The sequence below is a fragment of the Petromyzon marinus genome (genome assembly GCF_048934315.1).
Source record: "Petromyzon marinus isolate PM22_M1 ecotype Great Lakes invasive population chromosome 70 unlocalized genomic scaffold, UKy_Petmar_22M1.pri1.0 chr70_unloc.4, whole genome shotgun sequence".
NCBI lineage: Eukaryota > Metazoa > Chordata > Hyperoartia > Petromyzontiformes > Petromyzontidae > Petromyzon > Petromyzon marinus.
This window is the reverse complement of record NW_027422606.1, coordinates 93,022-108,532: the sequence shown is the minus strand read 5'-3', so window position 1 is coordinate 108,532 and position 15,511 is coordinate 93,022. Positions and strand designations below refer to the sequence as shown.

Sequence of the window (15,511 nt, the reverse complement as noted above, 5' to 3'; positions counted from 1 at the left end):
CACACAGAGACCTACAGACTCACCACACAGAGACCCACAGACTCACCACACAGAGACCCACAGACTCACCACACAGAGACCCACAGACTCACCACACAGAGACCTACAGACTCACCACACAGAGACCCACAGACTCACCACACAGAGACCCATAGACTCACTCACACAGAGACCCACAGACTCACCACACAGAGACCCACAGACTCACCACACAGAGACCTACAGACTCACCACACAGAGACCCACAGACTCACCACACAGAGACCCATAGACTCACTCAGAGACCTACAGACTCACCACACAGAGACCCACAGACTCACCACACAGAGACCCATAGACTCACTCACACAGAGACCCACAGACTCACCACACAGAGACCCACAGACTCACCACACAGAGACCTACAGACTCACCACACAGAGACCCACAGACTCACCACACAGAGACCCACAGACTCACACAGAGACCTACAGACTCACCACACAGAGACCTACAGACTCACCACACAGAGACCCATAGACTCACTCACACAGAGACCTACAGACTCACCACACAGAGACCCACAGACTCACCACACAGAGACCCACAGACTCACCACACAGAGACCCATAGACTCACTCACACGGAGACCCACAGACTCACCACACAGAGACCCACAGACTCACACAGAGACCTACAGACTCACCACACAGAGACCCACAGACTCACCACACAGAGACCCACAGACTCACCACACAGAGACCTACAGACTCACCACACAGAGACCCACAGACTCACCACACAGAGACCCATAGACTCACTCACACAGAGACCCACAGACTCACCACACAGAGACCCACAGACTCACCACACAGAGACCTACAGACTCACCACACAGAGACCCACAGACTCACTCACACAGAGACCCATAGACTCACTCACACAGAGACCTACAGACTCACCACACAGAGACCCACAGACTCACCACACAGAGACCCACAGACTCACCACACAGAAACCCACAGACTCACCACACAGAGACCTACAGACTCACCACACAGAGACCCACAGACTCACCACACAGAGACCCATAGACTCACTCACACAGAGACCCACAGACTCACCACACAGAGACCCACAGACTCACCACACAGAGACCTACAGACTCACCACACAGAGACCCACAGACTCACCACACAGAGACCCATAGACTCACTCAGAGACCTACAGACTCACCACACAGAGACCCACAGACTCACCACACAGAGACCCATAGACTCACTCACACAGAGACCCACAGACTCACCACACAGAGACCCACAGACTCACCACACAGAGACCTACAGACTCACCACACAGAGACCCACAGACTCACCACACAGAGACCCACAGACTCACACAGAGACCTACAGACTCACCACACAGAGACCTACAGACTCACCACACAGAGACCCATAGACTCACTCACACAGAGACCTACAGACTCACCACACAGAGACCCACAGACTCACCACACAGAGACCCACAGACTCACCACACAGAGACCCATAGACTCACTCACACAGAGACCCACAGACTCACCACACAGAGACCCACAGACTCACACAGAGACCTACAGACTCACCACACAGAGACCCACAGACTCACTCACACAGAGACCCACAGACTCACCACACAGAGACCCACAGACTCACCACACAGAGACCCACAGACTCACCACACAGAGACCCATAGACTCACTCAGAGACCTACAGACTCACCACACAGAGACCCACAGACTCACCACACAGAGACCCATAGACTCACTCACACAGAGACCCACAGACTCACCACACAGAGACCCACAGACTCACCACACAGAGACCTACAGACTCACCACACAGAGACCCACAGACTCACCACACAGAGACCCACAGACTCACACAGAGACCTACAGACTCACCACACAGAGACCTACAGACTCACCACACAGAGACCCATAGACTCACTCACACAGAGACCTATAGACTCACCACACAGAGACCCACAGACTCACACAGAGACCTACAGACTCACCACACAGAGACCCACAGACTCACTCACACAGAGACCCACAGACTCACACAGAGACCCATAGACTCACTCACACAGAGACCCACAGACTCACCACACAGAGACTCACAGACTCCACACAGAGACCCACAGACTCCACACAGAGACCCACAGACTCACCACACAGAGACCCACAGACTCACCACACAGAGACCCGTAGTCAGGTTTCTCCATTCAGTGTCTCATCAGCAGTGTCAGGCTGTAGCCAGGTTTCCACATTCAGTGTCTCATCAGCAGTGTGAGGCTGTAGCCAGGTTTCTCCATTCAGTGTCTCATCAGCAGTGTGAGGCTGTAGCCAGGTTTCTCCATTCAGTGTCTCATCAGCAGTGTCAGGCTGTAGTCGGGTTTCTCCATTCAGTGTCTCATCAGCAGTGTGAGGCTGTAGTCGGGTTTCTCCATTCAGTGTCTCATCAGCAGTGTGAGGCTGTAGCCAGGTTTCTCCATTCAGTGTCTCATCAGCAGTGTCAGGCTGTAGCCAGGTTTCTCCATTCAGTGTCTCATCAGCAGTGTGAGGCTGTAGTCAGGTTTCTCCATTCAGTGTCTCATCAGCAGTGTCAGGCTGTAGCCAGGTTTCTCCATTCAGTGTCTCATCAGCAGTGTGAGGCTGTAGCCAGGTTTCTCCATTCAGTGTCTCATCAGCAGTGTGAGGCTGTAGTCAGGTTTCTCCATTCAGTGTCTCATCAGCAGTGTCAGGCTGTAGCCAGGTTTCTCCATTCAGTGTCTCATCAGCAGTGTGAGGCTGTAGCCAGGTTTCTCCATTCAGTGTCTCATCAGCAGTGTGAGGCTGTAGTCAAGTTTCTCCATTCAGTGTCTCATCAGCAGTGTGAGGCTGTAGCCAGGTTTCTACATTCAGTGTCTCATCAGCAGTGTGAAGCTGTAGTCAAGTTTCTCCATTCAGTGTCTCATCAGCAGTGTCAGGCTGTAGCCAGGTTTCTCCATTCAGTGTCTCATCAGCAGTGTGAGGCTGTAGTCGGGTTTCTCCATTCAGTGTCTCATCAGCAGTGTCAGGCTGTAGCCAGGTTTCTACATTCAGTGTCTCATCAGCAGTGTGAGGCTGTAGTCAAGTTTCTCCATTCAGTGTCTCATCAGCAGTGTGAGGCTGTAGCCAGGTTTCTCCATTCAGTGTCTCATCAGCAGTGTCAGGCTGTAGTCGGGTTTCTCCATTCAGTGTCTCATCAGCAGTGTGAGGCTGTAGCCAGGTTTCTACATTCAGTGTCTCATCAGCAGTGTGAGGCTGTAGTCAAGTTTCTCCATTCAGTGTCTCATCAGCAGTGTGAGGCTGTAGCCAGGTTTCTCCATTCAGTGTCTCATCAGCAGTGTCAGGCTGTAGCCAGGTTTCTACATTCAGTGTCTCATCAGCAGTGTCAGGCTGTAGTCGGGTTTCTCCATTCAGTGTCTCATCAGCAGTGTGAGGCTGTAGTGAGGGTTCCACATTCAGTGTCTCATCAGCAGTGTCAGGCTGTAGCCAGGTTTCTCCATTCAGTGTCTCATCAGCAGTGTGAGGCTGTAGTGAGGTTTCTACATTCAGTGTCTCATCAGCAGTGTGAGGCTGTAGTCAAGTTTCTCCATTCAGTGTCTCATCAGCAGTGTGAGGCTGTAGCCAGGTTTCTCCATTCAGTGTCTCATCAGCAGTGTGAGGCTGTAGCCAGGTTTCTCCATTCAGTGTCTCATCAGCAGTGTCAGGCTGTAGCCAGGGTTCCACATTCAGTGTCTCATCAGCAGTGTCAGGCTGTAGTGAGGTTTCTCCATTCAGTGTCTCATCAGCAGTGTCAGGCTGTAGTCGGGTTTCTCCATTCAGTGTCTCATCAGCAGTGTGAGGCTGTAGCCAGGTTTCTACATTCAGTGTCTCATCAGCAGTGTCAGGCTGTAGTCAGGGTTCTACATTCAGTGTCTCATCAGCAGTGTGAGGCTGTAGCCAGGTTTCTACATTCAGTGTCTCATCAGCAGTGTCAGGCTGTAGCCAGGTTTCTCCATTCAGTGTCTCATCAGCAGTGTGAGGCTGTAGTGAGGGTTCCACATTCAGTGTCTCATCAGCAGTGTGAGGCTGTAGCCAGGTTTCTCCATTCAGTGTCTCATCAGCAGTGTGAGGCTGTAGCCAGGTTTCTCCATTCAGTGTCTCATCAGCAGTGTGAGGCTGTAGCCAGGTTTCTACATTCAGTGTCTCATCAGCAGTGTGAGGCTGTAGCCAGGTTTCCACATTCAGTGTCTCATCAGCAGTGTGAGGCTGTAGCCAGGTTTCTCCATTCAGTGTCTCATCAGCAGTGTGAGGCTGTAGTCAGGTTTCTCCATTCAGTGTCTCATCAGCAGTGTGAGGCTGTAGTCAGGTTTCTCCATTCAGTGTCTCATCAGCAGTGTCAGGCTGTAGTCAGGTTTCTCCATTCAGTGTCTCATCAGCAGTGTGAGGCTGTAGCCAGGTTTCTCCATTCAGTGTCTCATCAGCAGTGCCAGGCTGTAGCCAGGTTTCTCCATTCAGTGTCTCATCAGCAGTGCCAGGCTGTAGCCAGGTTTCTACATTCAGTGTCTCATCAGCAGTGTGAGGCTGTAGTGAGGGTTCCACATTCAGTGTCTCATCAGCAGTGTGAGGCTGTAGCCAGGCTTCTACATTCAGTGTCTCATCAGCAGTGTCAGGCTGTAGTCAGGTTTCTCCATTCAGTGTCTCATCAGCAGTGTGAGGCTGTAGCCAGGGTTCCACATTCAGTGTCTCATCAGCAGTGCCAGGCTGTAGTCGGGTTTCTCCATTCAGTGTCTCATCAGCAGTGTCAGGCTGTAGTGAGGTTTCTCCATTCAGTGTCTCATCAGCAGTGTCAGGCTGTAGTCGGGTTTCACGTTTACAGGCGAGACAGAGAGACAGAGAGACAGAGAGAGACAGAGATACAGAGAGAGACAGAGAGAGACAGAGAGACAGAGAGAGACAGAGAGAGACAGAGAGAGAGAGAGACAGAGAGAGACACAGAGAGACACAGAGAGACAGAGAGAGACAGAGAGACAGACACAGAGAGACACAGAGACACAGAGACAGAGAGACACAGAGACAGAGAGACACAGACACAGAGACACAGAGACACAGACACAGAGACAGAGAGACACAGAGACACAGAGAGACAGAGAGACACAGAGACACAGACACAGAGACAGAGAGACACAGAGACACAGACACAGAGACAGAGAGACACAGACAGAGAGACACAGACACAGAGACAGAGAGACAGAGAGACACAGAGACAGAGAGACACAGACACAGAGACACAGAGAGACACAGAGACACAGAGAGACAGAGAGACACAGAGACAGAGACACAGACACAGAGACACAGAGACACAGAGAGACAGAGAGACACAGAGACAGAGACACAGAGACACAGAGACACAGAGACACAGAGAGACAGAGAGACAGAGAGACACAGAGACAGAGACACAGAGACACAGAGACAGAGAGACAGAGAGACAGAGACACAGAGACAGAGACACAGAGACAGAGAGAGACACAGAGACAGAGAGACAGAGAGAGACAGAGACACAGAGACAGAGACACAAAAAGACACAGACACACAGAGACACAGACACACAGAGACACAGAGAGACACAGAGACACACAGACACAGAGACACACAGACACACAGAGACAGAGACACACAGAGAGACAGAGAGGAATCTCCGCTGGCTTTCACCGCTGCCGAACCGCCCGGATGTTGGAACGCCAAAAAGCCTTCGCAATATAAAAGCGACAATCCGTGCAGATGGCGGCCGGTCCGTGGCCCTCTCCACCGCAGTCTCCCGCTCGCGAACGCTCTCCGGATGGCTCCAGGCCCACGAATGCCTTCACAGGGCAGTTCAAAAATCGACATTTGGCGGGGAACGGGGGTGGGGTGGGTGGGTGGGTGGGAGGCCTTAAATCTCGGATCTTAAATTTCGATTCGAAGCTTCCGTGACTGCAGGGATTCATCTCCTCGGCCCTTTCGCTGAAGTCGCCACCACGCAGAACGGGAGACGTCATCAAATTCTATTCCATTACGTTTCACTTTTAATCTTTCACTCATCACTCTACGTGACTTTGCCTGAAAGAGCCACGCATGGGAATCTCGGACCTTCTCGCTCCGCCGTTCTCCGGTTCCTCAACGCGGCCCTCGGAGAGACCAACGGCGTCCGTCCCCTTGCGGGGACGTCCACCTGGAGGCCCTCGAGACCGCGCGCGGGTTCGACGCTCCTCCGTTTGTATCGAAGGTCCATCCGTTGTCCGTGTTCTCAAAGCTCTCCCCCGTAGGCTCCGCGTCGCATCCTTTCAAGGTCCTCGTTGCCAAATGAGCGCCCCGGCGCGGCTGCGCGTAGCAGACACGGCAGCGCTGGGGAGACAAAGGCGGCCGGGCGCGGTCGCTGGCCAGCATCGTGTGTCTTTGTGATCGTAGATGCTGGGTGCGGGTGCTGCTGTTCGTTTCGTCGTCCCGCGCGCTCGCGCGCTGATGAGTTTTTATTTGTTGACGTTTTACATTTCTACTGTGAGTGACGAGTTCTACTCGCCGGTTCTACTCGCCGGCTCTACTCACCGGTTCTACTCACCGGCTCTAGTCACCGGTTCTACTCGCCGGCTCTACTCACACCGGCTCTACTCACCGGCTCTACTCGCCGGCTCTACTCACCGGCTCTGCTCGCCGGCTCTAGTCACCGGCTTCACTCGCCGGCTCTACTCACCGGCTCTACTCACCGGCTTCACTCGCCGGCTCTACTCACCACCGGCTCTAGTCACCGGCTCCACTCACCGGCTCTAGTCACCGCCTTCACTCACCGGCTCTACTCGCCGGCTCTACTCACCGGCTCTACTCACCGGCTCTACTCACCGGCTCTACTCACCGGCTCTACTCGCCGGCTCTAGTCACCGGCTCTACTCACCGGCTCTAGTCACCGGCTCTACTTACCGGCTCTACTTACCGGCTCTAGTCACCGGCTCTACTCACCGGCTCTACTCGCCGGCTCTACTCACCGGCTCTACTCACCGGCTCTCCTCACCGGCTCTACTCACCGGCTCTACTCACCGGCTCTACTCACCGGCTCTAGTCACCGGCTCTACTCACCGGCTCTACTCACCGGCTCTACTCGCCGGCTCTAGTCACCGGCTCTACTCACCGGCTCTAGTCACCGGCTCTACTTACCGGCTCTACTTACCGGCTCTAGTCACCGGCTCTACTCACCGGCTCTACTCGCCGGCTCTACTCACCGGCTCTACTCACCGGCTCTACTCACCGGCTCTCCTCACCGGCTCTACTCACCGGCTCTACTCACCGGCTCTCCTCACCGGCTCTAGTCACCGGCTCTACTCGCCGGCTCTACTCACCGGCTCTACTCACCGGCTCTAGTCACCGGCTCTACTCACCGGCTCTACTCACCGGCTCCACTCACCAGCTCCACTCACCGGCTCTAGTCACCGGCTCTACTTACCGGCTCTCCTCACCGGCTCTAGTCACCGGCTCTACTCGCCGGCTCTACTCACCGGCTCTACTCGCCGGCTTCACTCACCGGCTTCACTCACCGGCTTCACTCACCGGCTCTACTCACCGGCTCTACTCACCGGCTCTGCTCACCGGTTCTACTTACCGGCTCTAGTCACCGGCTCTACTTACCGGCTCTAGTCACCGGCTCTACTCACCGGCTCTACTCGCCGGCTTCACTCACCGGCTCTACTCACCGGCTCTCCTCACCGGCTCTACTCACCGGCTCTACTCACCGGCTCTACTCACCGGCTTCACTCACCGGCTCTAGTCACCGGCTCTACTCACCGGCTCTACTCACCGGCTCTACTCACCGGCTCTACTCACCGGTTCTACTCACCGGCTCTACTCACCGGTTCTACTCACCGGCTCTACTCACCGGCTCTACTCACCGGCTCTCCTCACCGGCTCTACTCACCGGCTCTACTCACCGGCTCTCCTCACCGGCTCTAGTCACCGGCTCTACTCGCCGGCTCTACTCACCGGCTCTACTCACCGGCTCTAGTCACCGGCTCTACTCACCGGCTCTACTCACCGGCTCCACTCACCAGCTCCACTCACCGGCTCTAGTCACCGGCTCTACTTACCGGCTCTCCTCACCGGCTCTAGTCACCGGCTCTACTCGCCGGCTCTACTCACCGGCTCTACTCGCCGGCTTCACTCACCGGCTTCACTCACCGGCTTCACTCACCGGCTCTACTCACCGGCTCTACTCACCGGCTCTGCTCACCGGTTCTACTTACCGGCTCTAGTCACCGGCTCTACTTACCGGCTCTAGTCACCGGCTCTACTCACCGGCTCTACTCGCCGGCTTCACTCACCGGCTCTACTCACCGGCTCTCCTCACCGGCTCTACTCACCGGCTCTACTCACCGGCTCTACTCACCGGCTCTACTCACCGGCTTCACTCACCGGCTCTAGTCACCGGCTCTACTCACCGGCTCTACTCACCGGCTCTACTCACCGGCTCTACTCACCGGTTCTACTCACCGGCTCTACTCACCGGTTCTACTCACCGGCTCTACTCACCGGCTCTACTCGCCGGCTTCACTCACCGGCTTCACTCACCGGCTCTACTCACCGGCTCTACTTACCGGCTCTCCTCACCGGCTCTACTCGCCGGCTTCACTCACCGGCTTCACTCACCGGCTTCACTCACCGGCTCTAGTCACCGGCTCTACTCACCGGCTCTACTCACCGGTTCTACTCACCGGCTCTACTCACCGGCTCTACTCACCGGCTCTACTCACCGGCTCTACTCACCGGTTCTACTCACCGGCTCTACTCACCGGTTCTACTCACCGGCTCTACTCACCGGCTCTACTCGCCGGCTTCACTCACCGGCTTCACTCACCGGCTCTACTCACCGGCTCTACTTACCGGCTCTCCTCACCGGCTCTACTCGCCGGCTTCACTCACCGGCTTCACTCACCGGCTTCACTCACCGGCTCTAGTCACCGGCTCTACTCACCGGCTCTACTCACCGGCTCTACTCACCGGCTCTACTCACCGGTTCTACTCACCGGCTCTACTCACCGGCTCTACTCACCGGCTCTACTCACCGGTTCTACTCACCGGCTCTACTCACCGGTTCTACTCACCGGCTCTACTCACCGGCTCTCCTCACCGGCTCTAGTCACCGGCTCCACTCACCGGCTTCACCCGCCGGCTTCGGCCGGGACTTGGATTCTCGTTTTGGGTTAATACACGGCTTAAGTGGTTGTGGTTGTTGTACTACAACTACAACAGCAACAACAACCACGTGGTTGTTGTTGTACTACTACAACAACAACAACCACGTGGTTGTTGTTGTTGTACTACTACAACAACAACAACCACGTGGTTGTTGTTGTACTACTACAACAACAACAACAACGTGGTTGTTGTTGTTGTACTACTACAACAACAACCACGTGGTTGTTGTTGTTGTAGTAAAGGCGGGTGGCAGGATGCCGGAGTGGGAAGGCCGCAGAGACGACCAATCAGGAGCTCGCGAAGGGCGGGGAGGGTCACGTGACGAGGGGAGGGTCACGTGATGAGGGGAGGGTCACGTGACGAGGGGAGGGTCACGTGACGAGGGGAGCGTCACAGACTTGGTGGACGTCATAGGGGTGGACTTCTACTGTCAACTTGGTGGACGCTTGACTTGTACAAACATGGATGTCTCCAAGAATATTCTTTACACATCTAGGCCTACATAAATATAAGCAAATCTACACACACACACATCTAGACCTACATAAATATGAACAATCTACACACACACACATCTAGACCTACATAAATATAAACAATCTACACACATATCTAGACCTACATAAATATAAACAATCTACACACACACATCTAGGCCTACATAAATATAAACAATCTACACACATCTAGGCCTACATAAATATAAACAAATCTGCACACATATCTAGGCCTACATAAATATAAACAATCTACACACACATCTAGGCCTACATAAATATGAACAATCTACACATATCTAGACCTACATAAATATAAACAATCTACACACACACATATCTAGGCCTACATAAATATAAACAATCTACACACACATCTAGGCCTACATAAATATGAACAATCTACACACATATCTAGACCTACATAAATATAAACAATCTACACACATCTAGACCTACATAAATATAAACAAATCTACACACACACACATCTAGGCCTACATAAATATAAACAATCTGCACACACATATCTAGGCCTACATAAATATAAACAAATCTACACACACACACACATCTAGACCTACATAAATTTAAACAAATCTACACACACATCTAGGCCTACATAAATATAAACAATCTACACACATATCTAGGCCTACATAAATATAAACAATCTACACACACACATCTAGACCTACATAAATATAAACAAATCTACACACACATCTAGGCCTACATAAATATAAACAATCTACACACACATCTAGACCTACATAAATATAAACAAATCTACACACACATCTAGACCTACATAAATATAAACAATCTACACATATCTAGGCCTACATAAATATAAACAATCTGCACACACATCTAGGCCTACATAAATATAAACAATCTACACACATCTAGGCCTACATAAATATAAACAATCTACACACACACATATCTAGGCCTACATAAATATAAACAATCTGCACACACATCTAGGCCTACATAAATATGAACAATCTACACACACACACATCTAGGCCTACATAAATATAAACAATCTGCACACACACATATCTAGGCCTACATAAATATAAACAAATCTACACACACACATCTAGGCCTACATAAATATAAACAATCTACACACACATCTAGGCCTACATAAATATAAACAAATCTACACACACATCTAGGCCTACATAAATATAAACAAATCTGCACACATATCTAGACCTACATAAATATAAACAAATCTACACACATCTAGACCTACAAAAATATAAACAATCTACACACACACACATATCTAGGCCTACATAAATATAAACAATCTACACACACACATATCTAGGCCTACGTAAATGTAAACAATCTACATACACATACATATATCAACCTTTATGTGAACCTATCAAGTTGCGTTGCGTGCCTACAAATCGTCGTGTTGGTAGCTCAGGAGCATAGAATTTGTATGCAATTCAATTTCGATGTAAATATCTTTTTGGTAACAAAAAGCTCTCGTTGTCATGTGTGTTTACGTGTGTGTGTTTACGTGCGTGTGTGATTACGTGTGTGTTTTTACCAACACGCTGTTCCGGCATCGGCGCATCCACGCAACATCATGGATGCATGCCGGGTCCAAGCAAGAACGTCTGCTGGACTACATAGTGACGGACCAGCGGATGCGAGCCCATGTCCTTGACACCAGGACCTACCGTGGAGCTGATTTGCCTACTGACCATCGGCTTGTCATCTGTAGGATGCGCCTGCCATTCTTCCACTGCGGTGGTGGGTGTACACCCAGGACCCCATTCCAACCTAAAGTGGCCTGGTCTCAGTTATCTGATGAAAGTTGCAAGCGAGAATTTCATCATCGCTTGCGGCTGGGGTTGGCATCATCCCCCACTCCTCCTGATGTCGAGGGTAAATGGGCGAGGTTTAGGACTGTGACTCATGCAGCTGCAATGGCTGCTTTGGGTACGCGGTCCAGACCTCCCCAGAGACCCTGACTGACAGAGGAGGTGTTCAGGATGGTTGAGAAAAAGCGACAGTCCCACTGTCATCGGCTACAAAATCCCACGTCAGAGAATGAGGAGGCTTACCGCAACCTTTGCTCGGAGGTTCGGAGAGCCGTGAGGCGCTGCAAGGATGGGTGGTGGTCGCGGGTTGCTGAGGAGATGGAGTCTGCCTCAGTGGCCCGCGATCACAAATCTCTATTTAACTCCATCAAAAAAGTAACCTGCAGCGCCACACCTATTACCATCATTAGGGGAAAAAACGGTGATCTAATCTCCGACCCCCAGGAACAGGTTTGCAGATTTGCTGAGCATTTCTGTGAGGTTTTGGGGGAGGGAAAATCCCTCAGCCAGGAAAACATCGTGGCACAAAGTGAGGATGACCCTGCTGAGGCTGCGGTGCCTCAAATATTGGAAGAAGTCACCCCCTGTGAGTGGCTGGCTGAGGTGCCATCTGTTGAGGAAGTACTGAAGGCGATCCGGAGTCTGAGACCAGGAAAGGCAGCGGGCAGAGATGATCTCCCAAGCGAAATGCTGAGGGAGGGTGGCGTTTGTGCACAGACTGCCCTATATGACATCATAACAACAGTCTGGACCGCTGGACGGGTACCGCAGGATTGGAAGGATGCCCTGGTGGTCCGCACAGACTGTAACAACTACAGGGGCATCTCCTCAGTGTGCCGGGAAAGGTCCTGGCAAGGATTATTCAACATCGCCTTGCCAGGCACGCTGAGGAGAGGCTTGCGGAGCCCCAATGCGGTTTCAGGAAAGGGCAGTCCTGCACATGCCATATTTTCTGTCCGTCTGCTAAAGCAGAGGTGTAGGGAATTCCAGCAAGACCTACATCTCTGCTTTATTGACCTGGTCAAGGCCTATGATACCATCAGTAGGCCTGGGCTCTGGATTGTTCTTCGTGCTTTTGGAGTACCTGACCCTCTGCTCACAATCATTAAGGACCTTCATGATGGTGAGCGGGCCCGGGTAAAACTACGTGGCCGGGAGTCAGAGCCATTCCCTCTACACCTTGGTGTGCGACAGGGATGTCCTCTGGCTCCCACATTATTTAATATCTATTTTGACCACGTAGTTCGTGAAGCCTTCAATAGCTGTACCGGGGGAATCTCCATATGGTACAGATATAATGGGAGGCTGATCGATGCCCGGGTACGGTCAAGGGATGGCTCCCTATTGCTCAACCACGTTATGTATGCTGATGATTTGGTAATAGCTGCTCAGTCAGAGGAGGAGTTGGAGACGCTGCTGCTGAGACTGGAGCGTGCCGCTAAGAGGTGGGGCCTTACCATCAGCCCCACCAAAACTAAGCACCTGCCTGGGTATTTTGTACCATCAGACACTCCACCGCCACAACTCCCAATCGGTGATGGGGCAGTTGTGGAGAGAGTGGAGAGTTTTCCCATACCTGGGCAGTGTGCTTATGTCCGGCTCCAGTTTAACAGCAGAGGTCTCACTCCGAATCATTCGAGCGGCAATATATTTTCATCGGTTGCGTAACGCTGTGTGGAAGCTACCTGGTCTGCACTAAGCTTCAGGTCTTCTCGGCCACGGTCATTCCCTCCCTTCTCTACGCTTGCGAAACGTGGACCCCCCTAATGGAACATCTTCGCCGGTTAGAAAAATTTAGGCTGGCCTGCCTACGATCCATCCTGGGTTTAACCAGACTGGATTGTGTGAGGCGATCACAAATTTTTGAAAGATCTGGGCACGGTCCCATCGGTGAGCTCCTCCGGCGGGCAAGGCTGCGTTGGCTGGGTCATGTAGCCCGCATGCCCAGCCACCGCATGCCGAAACAGCTTTTGTTCGGCCGGATTGAGGGGGCTAAGCGGGCGCGGCACGGGCAAGAGAAGAGATGGAGTGATGTGGTACAGGAGGACGTGGAGCTGAGTGGACTTTCCGATGACTGGTAACAGCAGTGTCAAGATCGGCCTCTGTGGAGGAGGCTCGTGAAGGACGCTACTGGGCAGTTGGAGGCAGTCGCCCTCCAACAACAATGGAGGGCGGAGGAGCGATGCTCACAACAACGAGCGGAGCGCCGGGTGGCTAAAGCACAGCAGGTTGGCAGAGTAGGGGGCACAGGTGGTGCACCAGCCAGTCATCTCAGTCAGTCGACCCGTGGCACCTGGGTCTGCCCCGTGACCTCCTGCCGGCGGGCGTTCGACACTTCACGTGGCCTCAAGGTGCACATAGCCTGGCACAAGCGTTGTGGTGACGTCACCGCCAATTAGTTGCGAATGGCGGTTGTTGTTGTTGATGGTGAGTGAGTGTGATGGTGAGGGTGATGGTGAGTGGGTGTGATTGTGATGGTCAGTGTGATGGTGAGTGTGATGGTGAGTGAGTGTGATGGTGAGTGTGATGGTGAGTGAGTGTGATGGTGAGTGTGGTGAGTGTGATGGTGAGTAAGTGTGATGGTGAGTGTGATGGTGAGTGAGTGTAATGGTGAGTGTGATGGTGAGTGAGTGTGATGGTGAGTGAGTGCGATGGTGAGTGAGTGTGATGGTGAGTGTGGTGGTGAGTGAGTGTCATGGTGAGAGAGTGTGATGGTGAGTAAGTGTGATGGTGAGTGTAATGGTGAGTGTGTGTGATGGTGAGTGTGATGGTGAGTGAGTGTGATGGTGAGTGTGATGGTGAGTGTGATGGTGAGGGTGATGGTGAGTGAGTGTGATGGTGAGTGTGATTGTGAGTGTGATGGTGAGTGTGATGGTTAGTGTGATGGTGAGTGTGATGGTGAGTGTGATGGTGAGTGAGTGTGATGATGAGTGTGATGGTGAGTGTGATGGTTAGTGTGATGGTGAGTGTGATGGTGAGTGAGTGTGATGATGAGTGTGATGGTGAGTGTGATGGTGAGTGTGATGGTGAGTGAGTGTGATGGTGAGTGAGTGTGATGGTGAGTGTGATGGTGAGTGTGATGGTGAGTGAGTGTGATGGTGAGTGTGATGGTGAGTGAGTGTGATGGTGAGTGTGATGGTGAGTGAGTGTGATGGTGAGTGTGATGGTGAGTGAGTGTGATGGTGAGTGAGTGTGATGGTGAGTGAGATGGTGAGTGAGTGTGATGGTGAGAGAGTGTGATGGTGAGAGAGTGTGATGGTGAGTAAGTGTGATGGTGAGTGAGATGGTGAGTGTGATGGTTAGTGTGATGGTGAGTGAGTGTGATGGGTGAGAGAGTGTGATGGTGAGTGAGTGTGATGGTGAGTGTGATGGTGAGTGGGATGGTGAGTGAGTGTGATGGTGAGTGTGATGGTGAGTGAGTGTGATGGTGAGTGTGATGGTGAGTGTGATGGTGAGTGTGATGGTGAGTGAGTGTGATGGTGAGTGTGATGGTGAGAGAGTGTGCTTGTGAGTGAGGGTGATGGTGAGTGAGTGTGATGGTGAGTGTGATGGTGAGTGTATGTGATAGTGAGTGTGATGGTGAGTGTGATTGTGAGCGGTGATGGTGATTGTGATGGTAAGTGATGGTGAGTGTGATGTGAGTGAGTGTGATGGGAGTGGTGTGATGGTGACTGTGATGGTGAGTGAGTGTGAGGGGGAGTGTGGATGGTGAGTGTGATGGTGAGATGTGATGGTGAGTGTGTGTGATGGTGAGTGGTGATGGTGAGTGAGATGATGTGAGTGTGATGTGAGTGAGTGTGTTAATGTGGTGAGTGTGTGTGAGTGAGGGAGTGTGATGGTGAGTGAGTGTGATGATGAGTGTGATGGTGAGGGTGATGGTGAGTGTTTGTGATGGTGAGTGTATGTGACGTTCGGTG

At 52.3% G+C, this 15,511-nt stretch overlaps 1 long non-coding RNA gene across 1 annotated transcript; it reads right to left on the bottom strand.

Annotated features, from left to right (window-relative positions):
- Positions 1-93: 93 nt before the first annotated feature.
- On the bottom strand, positions 94-610 carry LOC142908115 (uncharacterized). The gene is made up of 3 exons (XR_012931602.1): positions 561-610; positions 286-490; positions 94-219 (listed from the first exon to the last, which is right to left on the bottom strand). It is a non-coding gene; the product is annotated as an uncharacterized LOC142908115 (long non-coding RNA).
- Positions 611-15,511: the final 14,901 nt, after the last annotated feature.